Below are 14,128 nucleotides of genomic sequence, written 5' to 3'. Positions count from 1 at the left end.
AATATGTTTTAAAGTAATCAGCAATTGCATGTAAAAAAGTGACAGAACTTGGTTATACATTAAAGTTCAACTCTGTCTTTATCACATCTCCTCCGCTCCCCATTCATCCATAGTGGGGTTGACCAGGCAATGTGGATGGTTGTGAAGCTGCTCTGCAGTGACAGGGCAAGAGCGAGCAGGAGGAGCAATGTCCTTCCCATTTCCCCTCCAAAAAGCAGTCCTTGGAACAAGCTGGCAAATCTAGTCTCTGTGCACCATGTGGTCCTTTGGCAAAGTACCAATGGGTCATTAGTGCCTGTCTGCACAAGCAGGACTGGGGCACCCATCAACCTCACAGAGCCCGCTGTACAGCCAGGGGATGGAGAAGAGGACCTCTCTGCCAGACTTTGGTCAGTATAAGCAATTCCAGCTTTTTCACTGGAGGAAGAGGCAAACGGTTTGCTGTTCATGTCCCGGTGAGCCCCAGAGGTAAAGGGACTGAAGGACTCACACACCTTGACAGCAATGGGGTCCCCGTAACACCCATGCATCAGGCCTGTTCTTGGGTTCTGAGGCATTTCACAGTCTTCAAACATGGAGTTTGTGCACTGGGTTAGAAAGAGATGGGGGGAAAAGGTCTTGAAAACATTGGGGTTTTTAATCTTCCAGCGAGGTGGCATGGGAAAGGGTATGGCTCATGTGCCTCAGTGGTGGAGCAATTCATGAGGCCCACAAGCTTCCCTGAAAGGAGGCAAGGCAGTCCTAGAGAGATCAATCGCAATTTTATCTACCCTTTTCAAGCTCTCATTTCTTTTTATCCCGCACTGCCAGATAAAAATCTCTGCCTCAAACATGGGTAAGGAGATAGAGCTTTATTATACTATTCCAAAAACATTAGACGCTGTAGGCTTCGCCCTTTTATGAGCTCACTTTGCTGGCACTCCTCTCTCTGCCCCCCTAAATCTCTTCCCTTTCATATTTTTTCTCTCCAAATCAGAACAACAGGCACAAAACTAATTATGTGGTATTTCAGATCCATGTTGTGTTAATGGCACCAGATCGCGTGTGACATTTCCGACTTGCTAGACTATTATTCTCGCTTATTGTTATCTCTGCTGCTCTGAATACAGGCTCAGGGGTTTATATTCCCCCCCCCCCCCCCCCCCATGCATCAGGCTCCCACCCCCTCCTTCCCTCTCTTGTTCTCCTTTATCAGCCTGTGAGGATCTGTGGAATATTAAACTGGGCCATGCTGGATTTCTCATTGTGGGCACTGGGAGAAGGGAAGGTAGAAATGGAGCAAAGAAGGCAGGGAAATGCAAATGCCAGCAGGGATTTGTGGGAAGAAGTCTCCATAGCAAGAGCCAGCCTGAGGGCATCACTCTGACTTTAGGTGGAGCTGTGTCAGGCTGTCAGATGTCCATCCCTTAGGGAGCTTCCAGTGATTGCTGACCATCTACCTGGCTTGTATTCTCCTTCATGGAAGAAGTCCATGAAGAACCCTTCTGATGTAGTTTCATCTCCCAGATGCCTTGCTTGAAAAGAGAGAAGCGGTGTTTCTGCATAGACCTAGGTTGTGAAGGCAGCACGCTTAAACTGGCCTTGAGCCCCTGGGCTGCCTCACAGAGGTGATAACTGGTGGGTCATGTCACACCTACAGCCTCTGTTGCTGACCATGAACCCGAAGAGATGTCCTTTACCATTAGGTTTAGTGATGGAGGCTGAGGTCCAAAAGCACAAATAGCCCAGCAGACATCAGCTGCTTTAGAGCTGCAGCATGAGGCCGAGCAAGTGGCAGGCTTTAACAAGGGGTGCTGCTGCCGCCATACACCTCCCAGGCAAATATCTGCAGTGCCACCTCAGCAGTGGGACTTCCTAAGGGAATACCGCAGCACAGCTGCTGCCCCTCTGGGGGTAGTTTATGGTCCCAGGGATGCGGGGGAATATGCAATCATTGTACGCAGTTTTAGCTCCTCCTTTACCTGCCTGAAGATCTCCAGTATCCCTAGGACTGCCAAAGGTATTGGCCCAAATGCTGCCAGCATTTTGTTTCTCTTCCTGTGAATGATTGTGCTCCTGGGTCTCTTTAGTCATATAAATACAGCAGCTGATTTGTCTCCACGCAGCACTCAGTGAGATGGAGGGTGCCAAGTTCTTCCTGTTGATCCAGGCAGAAGCAGTGCAATCACGCCAACACTGAGACTACAGGGAGAGACTGAGAAGATGCTCCTGCCTCCACTCCTGCTTGCTGAGGCTTCCCAGCTTGCCACAAATCACCGCACTCTCTCCATCCAAATTCCCACCTCACCCTTGCTCCTGCTCCCTGCCACTATGACTCTGCACTGGGAGAGCAGCACTGCAGAGAAAGCCCATGTGCCTGGCTCCAACCAGTGGGTTTCTGAAACTCCTTTTACTCTGTGAAAGCATCTCAGGAGAGATTATATTGGTAACTAAACCAGGATCGGAGCACAGGCTTCAGACACTGTGTCATGGTCATCCAAGCCATTTTACTGTTCACATGCTCCCTGGCCCATGCCAGCCAGCCCTCTCCAAGACAGTTCTGGACAGAGTTCAGAGGATGGCATGAGCCAGGGACTGTCACCAGTGAGCTGCATGGGAGAGGCCAAAGTTTAGTTGTATCAGCACAAACCATACCACATTCCAGCCCCTCAGGACCACAGACTGGATCCTGGCTCACAATATTTACTAGAACAGATACAACCCTGGTACAAATGAGCTTTAGAGAAGAGTCCTCGCCAGGAATATAATCGCCAGCTTTTTTCCTCTAGGGCTCAATCCAGGAAGAGTTTGCAATCATGTATTGCTCCCTCCATGCCAAGGAGGTAGGAAGGGGGTCCAGTATCAAAACCTGAATATCCAGGGTAAAGTGCTTTGTATAATTCTGAGCCTCTGTATTGATTTGAGCCCCATCAAACTCTGATGCCACCAGCAGGGCTGGAAGTCACCTGCTATAGGAGCCCTTATAAGGGAACCAGGGAGGCCACAGATGCAGGCAGGGTTTTGTGAGCTCCCAGACGGGACAAGGACGTCTGTACGAGTCTGTTGTAGGCTATTCAGCAACTACACACAGAGACCTGAAATAAACTTCCATTGGGAATAGGCTGCTTCCAGAAGCATCTGCAGGTATCTGCTACAGGAACAGCTTGGAGAGAGCTGCCCATGGGAATGGTGCTGTGCCACTGCAGCGTGCCCCTGGGGGCCCAGGCAGGCAGTTGTGGGGTTCCTTTGCAACAATTCCTGTCCAGAGGCACTCTGGCTGTCCTTCTGGTCCATAACCCACTGAAACACTGGCTCTGAGCAAATACGGGTCCAGCTCCATCACCCCATTTCTCTGCGTCTTGAAATGAGGGACTCACAGGAGACTGTTTCCAAGGAAGAAGAGAGCAAGCAGGCAGTGCTGTATCCCCAGCCCTTTCACAGTGGAGTCTGTCTGCTTTAGCCCCTTGCACCCCTTGCCCAAGCCCCCATCTGTGCTCTGTGCCTGCTCCCAGACCACTCTGCACCGTGCCACCAGTCCCCATGTCACCGCTTCCTGCTGGAGCAGCTGCTGCAGCTGCAGCACAATATGCTCCACAACTTGCTAAGGAGGATGGGAGGATATAAATAAATAAAGCAAAATATGTCTAGCTTAATCCTTTTATCACTGTACTTCTTTCAGTCATTTACAGAGATAATAATCGCTCAGGCTCTGCAGGAAGCACTGATGGAAGCAAGCAGAGAAATCTCGTGGCAGCACCCTGCCCTCTCATCTGCTGTCACTTGGGTGCGAGGCAAGAAAACAAAGTCTTCAAGAGGGCCAGGCCAGGAGCTAGCCCAGCATGGCTGGCCCTGAGGTGGGCAAGGTCAGAGCCAGCAGGACACAGAAGACGGGAAAACTGGAAAGGGGAGGAGAATCCAAATCAAAGCTATAGAAGGAGAAATGCAGAGAGAAATGCAGAGAGAGGGAGCAAGATAAAAAGGCACAGTGGTAACAAGGAACAGCACGAGATGGGAGAGACAACACAGCAATAACTAAAGCCAGCACACACGTAAGTTTAAAGTCTGCCAGTAAAATGCTGCCTTCCTTGGAGACTGACCAGAGCTCAAACTGCTGGTTTGGTCTGGAACCCCTGCCCAGGGCTCCTGGCTGCTCTGCCCCAGGGTGCGACTGGGATTCCCTGCAGGGCTCCCGCTGGGATGAAGCTTTCCTGGAGGGGACCAGGCATCCTGATGGCCACCAGGGTCTCTGCTACATCCAGCAAGGAAGTGAGGCTGAAGAATGTCCCTCTGGGCAAGGGCAAGAGAATCACAGCAGGTTCCTCCTGGGGGAAAGTGGGCTTTGAGCTGAGGCTGGCTGAGAGCCACCCAACCATGGCAGCAGAAAGAGCTCAGCATGTGCAGTCCTCTTAGCGCATGTTGACTCAGATGCTCCCACATCAAATGGCAGCTGTCTCTTCCAGTAAGCAGATGCCTTCATGTCTTTAAAGGGCAGTGGATCAAGGTCATCTTTCCCAACGGTTACCCATCTCTTTTCCCTTCGGGCTTGCTAATGCAGTGCATGAGTCTGCTGGCTTTTCAACACATCTCTTCCAGACACACTGATTCACACATTGATTCACTTCTGTGCAGCACTAAATGAAACCCTATGTTTCCCATGTTCTTTCCACCCTGGAGAGTGTCCTCCCAGATCCCAAAGGTGCATGCTGCAGAGCCCCCAGCCAGGCCTGCCATCTGCAGCACCCAGGGGAGGGGACCCTTCACCAGGAAACATCAAGCACCTCGGGGTGTGATGTTTAATTTCCTGCAACACCCAGATCTGCAGTGCAATGCCAGGAAAACATCGCTGTTATTGCCTGACTTGGCTTTATCCTGCCATAAACTGTCACCACAGCCAGGCTCAGGGAGCTGTGCCTGTAAAGACTGCACATGCCCTGAAACAAGATCCCTGTGTGCAGGTAGCTGGCTCCTGCCCAGGGTCCCTATGCATCAGCTGGGATACTGCCTTTACCTTCTCTCCAAGGAGAAAAGCTTCCTGGATGGTCAGGCTGAGATTTCCCAGGCAATTCTTGCTGGACACGGTGGGGTTTAGTTCAGGCCCCTTCCATGAGCCCGGACAACTGCAAATCTGAAGTAGCAGCCCCTCCACACATCCCGAGCAGAACTAGGCACACCCAGATTGCTTTCCAAGGGGAGAATGCCAGTGCTTCATTCTGCCTGTCCCCACATGGGGAGGCAGTGCCCTGGGAGGGAAACAAGAGAAAACAGAGCTATTTACTTCAACATGTTCCTACACAGGGCTATTGTCAGTGCTGAGAGCTTGCCATAGAACCAAAGAGCAGTTGTCAAAGCGGCAAAAACCAAACCCCCAGAGAGCAGCTTTCCTGCTCCTGACAAGGAAATTCAGTTGATCCCCAAATGTCATCTCTCCCTCAGCCCCCAGGTCTCTTGGGCTGTGCTCCTAATTGTATTCCCTAGCTCAGCGAGGAGGCCATGGAGATGGGTTTGGGGAGAAAGCAGCGGAGGGCAGGCTGCTCTGGCTGGATCTGTCCCTTGCCTTTAGGTCCAGCGCCAGGAGAGTGACACACAGCCTTGTCGCATCTCCCCCATGCATTTCCAGGGAACCCTCATAAAACCTGACCTTCGTGCTGTAAACCTGTGCCTGATTGCTGAGTAAGTCGTTTCCTCCCGGGTGATTTAGCAGGGACTGTCAGCGGAGCTGCAGTTTGTCTGGATTAGAAGAATCCATCACACAGCGGCATGGCCCACCTGCCTGTCTCCTCTCATTCCCATCTCCACAGCCATTCCTTGCTCGCTTTCTCCCCAAAGAGCCATGAGCTTCCAGGAAGCGGAGAAGTCAAGCAGGGAAATAGGTGCTGGGCTGCCGCTGCTGTTCTTCCTGTCATAAAGCTCTCAGGGCCAGCTCTGCAGGCAGGGGAATATTATCTCTCCATGCTGCTGTTAATCTCTTTATGGCATCATTTGACCCTTTCTAACATCCATTGATTTTTGAACTACCCTTTACGGCAACTCTGTAGATCCCTTTGGTCTAAATTACCAAACATCAGTGCCCAGGGCAGAACATGGGAACAAATGAAGCAACAGTGGAAGTCCATTCAGTAACCATGACTTCTCTGGCTCCTTTTGAGGCCCCTACTCCCTCCTTCCCTGCCTCTCTCTGTGAGTATCCTATGCATCTTCCCTTCGTCCCTCCCTCCCAGCACACTGAGCACTTCACCCTGCTACAGCTGTGCTTTGAAAAGAGACAGGGTGACACCTCCCATCCCATATCTGACCACCAGTACCAAGCCCATTGAGCACCGTCTCTGACCCCCCAGCACTGTGCTTCCCCAGGCACTGTCATTCTTGGGTACTGCCTTATGCCATTGGCTCACAACACTTGAAGTCACAGCCAGAGAAGCTCCTGGCCAAGCCTTGCTGAAGCAGCCTAATAGGGAAACTCAACAAGAGATGAAGGCTGCTGCTTTTAATTTACTGGAGAAATGACTTTTCACTCCAGATGAATATGTTCTAATTTATTTCTGTTTTCCTGAGCTCACCCCTTGTCCAGCAGTGGCTGTCTCCTTGCCTCATACTTGCTACTTGTCCAAATGAAATACTGAGCTCTATTGTCTACTATTATGGTAAAATACACAATATATCACACTGATGCATTCTGTGAGTATGACATAAAAATGAGGAATGTGCTCTGGCCAAACACTGCAATGTATTCATCCCACATTAGTGCAAAATGAATATTAATACGCTGGGAAATGGCTCGGGTGATGAGGGGTTTGTGTCATATTAGACAGCATCAGTCCTCAGTCCTGACACAAGCCCCAGGAAATCTAGCACAGGCCTCCTTCAACAGAACTCCAGCCAGGACCACAGCAGGTGAAATGCCTGAACGTGACATGGAGCTGAAGCCCACAGAGCAGCCTTAGAGGGCCAGGGTGGTACCAAAGCGAATATGGTCCCAGCTTGCTCTGTGCTGCAAATGATCTATCTTTTGTGTATTATCGGCTCCCTCCTCCAATTTCTTCAATCTCTGCCTATGCCAAAGACCACCATGAGGGCTTAATGTGTTGTGGGATCCGTTCATCAAGTTTGGATTTGGCCGGATTCACCTGCTGAGGCAAGTTTGGGTCAGCTTTTCATAATCACTGCCCTCCTCTATGAGGTGTGGGAGAATAGCTGATGAGTGCAATGGTGAAGATAATATACTTTACAATTAGGCCATTTAATTATTCCGTTGTGTGATTCCCATAACCACAACAGGTCCTTCTCTGCAGATTTATAGTGCATGTACAACAGAATATACCAAGTGAAGAGGAAAAGTAACAATTTTAATATATCAATCATAAAAACCCTTTTCTCAACTCTGATCTGAAAGACTCAAGCACTGAAAGTAGCTTCCATCTGCTGCCTGCACACCATTATTTCCCTGGTGGTACCTGGAGCTGTACAGGTACTCATAGACAATGCAGGTACTCACAGGCACTCCTTGCTCCCAAATATATACTGTATAAGTAAGACAAAGCAGGGAGAGGTGAGGTAGATCTTCACTTTATCTTAGCCATGTCTCAGGCAGTGTTTTCTTACACAATTGCTTTGTTGCTGCATCTCTGCCAGACTTCCTGGAGTAAAGTGCCACCCAAGCAAGGCTAACACAGTGTCCGTGATAGAGCCCAGCTCGCCAGGGCTTCATTTGCTTCCAGGGGATGAGCAACTCCCAGCTCCTGGATGGATGTCTACCACATCCATTTCTCTCCCTCTGGCCAGTGCTTCAAGGGATGGTGAAACAAGTACGTACTTTATTATAGGGGGTACAAACTGCCAAGCCAGGGGCAGCAGGGTGGCTCCAAAACACACACTCTGTGGGCCCCTTCTGTCCCCGTTCCCAGTGCACACAAGCCCCTCTCGCAGCCAGGGATCACTGAACAAAAATGCCTCAGGAGTAGCGCCCAAGGAACTGTTTGTACCTGGGCTGCTCACCACTGCCTTTCATCTCCAGCAAGTGGGACTTTCTACAGCACCATCAATACAGGATGGAGGAGGAATCGTTAGATGTGGCACTTCCATCAATACCTCTAAGAGGAACAGATGACATGAAAAAGGTGAACCTGAGACCTCTTCAGACCAGAGACAAAGAAATTACAGACCTTTTATTGTAGATGGGTTAGTTTTTTGGTTTAGATCCATACCTAATTTATATACCTCGAAATGTAGCATCCATTTTTCCTTTGTAAATGGGAAGTGGAGGCTGAAAGCTACAACCTTTGCCTAGAAGACTAAATGGCCTTTGGAATAGGCTGATAACTGATAAAAACCACCTGTGAAAGCATGTATCCTTGCATCATTTAAGATGACCTTTATAGAAGGGAGACACAGGAAAAGGGAAGAAAAAGAACAGCGGAAGATAAAAAAGACTGGGGAAAAGAGAATTCTAAACCCACACATCCACTGTTGGCATCTGAGGCAGCTGCTGCTAGAAGAGGAAAATAAAAATAAAACTAAAATGAGATTCAACATTTTATTTCCCCCATCAAACAATGCATCCCAGCTAACGGCAGCAGAATAAAAACCTACCCAACGCAGCCTGCAAGAGAGGAAGAGGAGAGATCAGGCAAGTGGGAGGGGAGAAAGGTTATTATAGATGTGTCAAGCTTGTTTATGGCCCTTTATCAGCAAGTGCAGCGGAAAGAGAGGCACCGTTAGTGCGTTTGGAAAGTGTTTGGCAGCTCTGATTGGGAATGTAAATAATCCTGATATTCAGGAGCAGTTACGTCTCAAGGAACACGCAGGCACGTGCCACCTGCACCGGCAGAGCCTTGAAGGACCTTCTGCCATCCCTGCTGGGCTCTGCCTCCTGGGTCTGCGACACGGGTGCTTCATCAGGAGGTCGGAAACCACATTCGATGGAAAAGGCCGCGCTGGGAATACAGAGATTTAGGGGAGGACTTGAAACTCATGGAAAAGCCTTCAGTCAAGGTCAGCTGCTGGGCTGGTTCGCCACCTCCCTCAAGGCGGGAGGGGTTCCATTCCACTTCTAGTGATGTTGCTACAGATCTGGAGGAAGGCGCCTCGGATGCTCAGTGCAGAAGACCATGCTGTGCCCAAACCACAGCCCCCAGGGAGCAGAGCACAGCAGAGGGTCTGCTCACCCCTTTTTCTGATGCTCCCAGTCTCTACTGCAGTTAATGCAACTGACAGGTAAATCACTCCCATTTACTTACATGTAAAATACATTCCCAGGAATACCTACACCCTGAAGGAAGCTGACATGTCATTTTTCATGGGCAGGACAGGGAGGGAGAGCCCTGAAGAGCAGCAATGGCAGAGATGAGCCAGGAGACAAAGGAGGACACAGCAGTGCCTCTCCCCACCACAGCCAGGGAGATTCACGTTCCGCAGATGAATTCCCACAGCCAGCAGAGGAAAGGGGGAACAGTTCAAAAGGGTCAGCAGGTGAGTGCATACAAACCAACCCAAATCTCTATCATGTACATTGTTGTGTGCCAGTATTCACCACACATAAAAGGTATGAGATGAATGGCCTTGGGCGTATCTCCGTAGCAGACACAGTGACAGCACAAGCTGTGCTCTGCTCTCACTGTAAATCCACTCTGAGCTGGAGGGCTGGACCCAGCCTGGGTCTCTCCACTTTGCTCACACACAACTGTCTGTGGTTTGCTCACACACAACGCTATGGTTGGAGCTATTCCTGTCCCACAGGTCTCCAGAACTGCCCAGTGACAACAACTTCAATTGCTGCTGACCCGAACAACATCTGAACAAAACTTCAAAGGCCTTTTCTACTCTTTTACTGCTCTTAAGATTCTTCACACGTGCTTTATGAGAAGGTGTGGCTGCATTAAGGCATAGACTTTGAAGATGTGAACCCAATGTGAAGAGCCTAGGGTGGGAGACCAGCGCTTTCCAGGAGGCACTGGCACGCTGTTAAACCTATGTTACCCTCCTGCTAAGGAGCCAGCAAATACACCTTCCCCTGTGCAGCCACGTGCCTGGAAGTCATCATATAAAGGCATTTAAATGTAGATGTGTGACATTTACTGCCAAGCACAACCCGCGTGCAGACAGGGGAAGGAATGCTTGAGCAGGAGGAGTAAATGACTATCGCAGGCAGAAAACCCACTGCAATTCATGCATCACACAAATGGTTGTGTATATTAAAGCAATGAGGACAAAGGGTATTGATTTAGCACAAGTACCAAGAGTCCCAGGTGCTAAAACCTGAAGAAATACAAACTGTGTTGGGCAGAATAACAACAAAATGAAATGATAAAAGGATATGAGTGTTTGAAAAGACGTGTAGGACGGGCTATAAATTCTAATAATCCATATTTCTCGAAAGCAGCAGCTATTGACTCAAAAACAAAAGAGCAGGCGTTGTAATGTAACAAATGTCAGACGGGATAGCAGCAGGAATTCAATTTGCTCTGGCCATATATCAACTTGAAACTTAATGTAATGGCACGTAGTTAAAGCTGCACCCTCACTTAATGGCTATTACCAGTCCTGGGTGGGTTTTTCAGCAAGCATAAAGCAGTGAGTAATTGTCCCTGCTCTGCCTGCATCACTGCTAATGAAAAACCCCGTGCTCTCGCCTGGCAGCGGCGGCACAATGGCAAAGCAGGGAACCCAGGCACAAGCAGGCAGCACTATTGCTGCCAGCATCCCTTGAAAGAGTTTCAGGAGAGACCTCTGGGACTCCAGCATCTCTTGTACAAGGGTTGGATCCTCAAGCAGCATCATGGCATCCCTGTTAGGCTCCTCAGTGAGCTGGATTCAGGCCTGCTGGAAGAAGAGGAGGAGAACCCCTGGGTGGTTACACCTCATCCAGCTCCGAAGCATGCACCGTTTATTACCACTTGGGCAGTGGCTCTGCAGTCAGCCAATTAAGGCCATTGTAATTACTCCTCTTCCATGCCTGCAAACAGCCAAGCTAAAGGACAGATTTCAACAGTTACTGTGGCTGTTGGAGTGGAGAAGCAGAAGTGTCAGCATTGCAAAGAATATGCTCCCACCATATGTTAGAGGCAAGAGACACCAAACGGAAGAGGAGGCACTAGGGGAGGAGGCATGGATGTGGGACAGGAACCTTTGTAGCAGTGAAGCATCCAAAGCAATCAAGGGAGGGCAAAGACGTAAAGCTGTCCTAATCACTTTACTACAGACAGTCAGGGGCATTCCCAATAGGCACACTATGGTTTCTACCAAGAGCAAAGCTTGCAACATGTGTACTTTCTAGGGATATGCCACTCCAAATTTCGGGGGACAGTTTTGGAACAATCAAAACTGAGATCAACCCCCAGGAGAAACTCAGGTTTGTCACTGAGCCTCGCGCACGGCCAAAAAGGACTCTGGAAGGTCAGTCAGTGCTGCGCTAACCTCCCGCAGCACAAACACAACCAGCTGTACTGTGGATCATGAAATACGGAATTGTGGCCTTTGACTACTTTGTGGGAATGATGCCCTTTCAATGCTCCTCAGGAGGCTATTTAAATACCTTCCACAGCCTTTTATGAAGGCAATAAAGATATCCAGAGCTTGGGTCTCAGCTTTGTCTCCTCATTTACCATGAGCCATACCTAGCACTTGCAGAGATGTCTAATGGTGTGCATGGATTAGTGCAAGTAAAGATGTTAGCTCTGGGTGGCACGACTGGTTTTCATTGTGCTGTAATGCCACAAGGTATTGGTTGGGTTTCTGCAAAGAGGAGCTGCTGAACTACATAAGCCCTGGCACAGGATCCCTTGGGACCACAGCCTCCTTCCTTGGAGAAACGAGGTGCTCCTTTTGCTGCTTCCATCCATGGTGAGGACACAGCCTAGCCACACCACCACAGGCACAGAACAAGGTCAAGTAAGGCTCTTTGTTTAGCCCTGCACTTGGTGTTGGGTGTACACAGGAGGTAGGCTTGTGTTGATCAGACAGCCCATAAAGGCAAATGGAGCGCAGGAGGAACCAGGCCCTCCGAGGGGAAGGGGGGAGGGATTTTGTACAAATCCTGTTCCAGATTACATCTCATCTTTAAACCCTGAGTTCCAGTAACAGTATCTGTTTTAATGCCCGCAGGCCTTGCTTTTCTCAGTAATCTCAGCCATCAGTCTCCCGTGACTGACAACACCAGGAATGAATCTCTTTTGAAGCTGACAAAACTCACTCTGAACTGATTTTCTCTTGAGCTGTGTTTAGCTGAGACTGATACTGAAGCAAGCAGCTCTGAAGCAATCACAGCCTATATTTACCCCCCAGATCTGCACTGATGCAGCAACAGCCACCAAGCGCGGCCAAGGCCAGCTTTGGCAAGAGCAATACCTGCCAGCAAACAGGCTGGCTTGTTTTCTGTTCCCCAGGCCCCTTCCCCTCTGAGGGGCAAGGCGGTGTTGACATGGTCCTGGCTGTATTCCCAAGGAGACGTGGCAAAGGGGGACATCAGCCTCACTCACAACCAAGCGGTTGAAAATACTCTGGGTGTCTGTTTACAGCCCCATAAAGCTTTTATGCAGTGCATTTAGCCTCGTGTCTCGGCATTCAGCGTGCTAAATGCTGAACGTTTTAGTTTAATGCCATAGCGGCTACAAGCAGGAATACTTAACTTCCATAAATAAGAAGTAATCACATTTTCCTAGCGAATGGATCAAAAATGGCCACTGGGAGAGTTCAAGCTTCTGAAGTCAAAAGCCAGGGGCTGTCGCTAGGGTTTCCAGTGAACTATAGACCCTGTAGAGCATCTCCAGGGGAAAGAAAATGGTATAAATAATAGAGCTGACATATCTTTCAACAGAGGAACTGGTCTGTAGCTTGGGCACAGCAGGCTTGTGCCCAAAATCCAGCATTAAACATTCAGATTTAGGCAGTGGAGAGGAAGAGGGACAGAAACAGATGGACTAAAACTCTATGTGTGAGTAAAGTCTACCGGAATAGTACATTAGTGCTCCTTGGAAACTAGAGCATTCCATGGAGGAACACACACACAGAAGAGGAGCTTCTGAGCGAGTTCAGATTACTGCAGCAGACTGCCAGGCAGTTTCTGCAGATCTCTAACTAGCCTTATCTAGGCTTCTGGCACGCTGCTTTTATCTGCTTGAGAACTCCAGGCACTATGACCAGTTAAATTCCCTTGGATGCAATAGCTCCTTCCTTGAGGTGGGCACATGACCAACTCACAGAGCCATGCTTCAACCTGTGATACAGAAGCCCACTGTTAGGAAGTGCTCAATGCCTCATGAGGCAATAGCTTCATTGTGACACCCAACAGCAGTTTTACCAGGAAAGGAAACCAGGGTAGGTTAGCTAATGTAATGTTAGCATGTTTGAGCTACCTCAAGTGAAATGATACTCAATGAGAAGTCCTGACCAAGAAGGTAAAAACCTAACTGAAAGTCTCCTGATTTTATCTCAAGACACTTTGCCATGTTAATAGGTTCCCATTAGGTATTCCATCTCCTTCCAGACATACTTCCCTTACCTCTCTCCCCTCCACTCTCTGCCTCTGGGCTTCTTTCTGCTCCAATCTACTCATCACAAATTGGCCCTCCCTTGCTTCTCTCCAACATTTTCTCCTCATCGTACCAACCAGAAGACCAGCTCAATACATTTGCATCCTAATTTAACCACACTCCCAATCTGTCATTCAACTGTCAGCCTTAATATTAGGAAACAACAGTTCAACACCTTCTGCACCACATCACTCCCAAATAAGCTCTGTTAATGCTGAGCTACTGGGTTCTGTTGATACGTGGTTGCACCACTGTTGTCTAAGTCTAGTCCTTGGCTATAGAAAAGAAATAAAATCCGAAAGGGGTTTGATCTCTTTCAAGAACACTGGTGGTGCTGACACAAGCAAACCTGATGCACATTACAACAGAGAAGGACGGGGTAGGCAGAGACGATGCCTAGGAGAAGGTGATACTTGTCCTTACCAAAACCATCCTACGTGCAGTTCCCAGACTGTCAGCTTCTGAAGACACAAGGATGTTTGTGTGAAGCTTCAGGCTCCCTGCTCCATTAAATTGTTCCTGAGAACTTTACTGTGAGAGACTGGAAGCAAAAACCAAGATGGCGATTGACTTGCAGATGTGCTCGGCAGCTTGCTCACAGCATCTATCACCAGCCACAGACATGC

This window comes from Lathamus discolor, chromosome 8 (assembly GCF_037157495.1).
Source record: "Lathamus discolor isolate bLatDis1 chromosome 8, bLatDis1.hap1, whole genome shotgun sequence".
Lineage (NCBI taxonomy): Eukaryota > Metazoa > Chordata > Aves > Psittaciformes > Psittacidae > Lathamus > Lathamus discolor.
The sequence above is the reverse complement of the archived record's forward strand: the minus strand, read 5'-3'. Positions refer to the sequence as shown.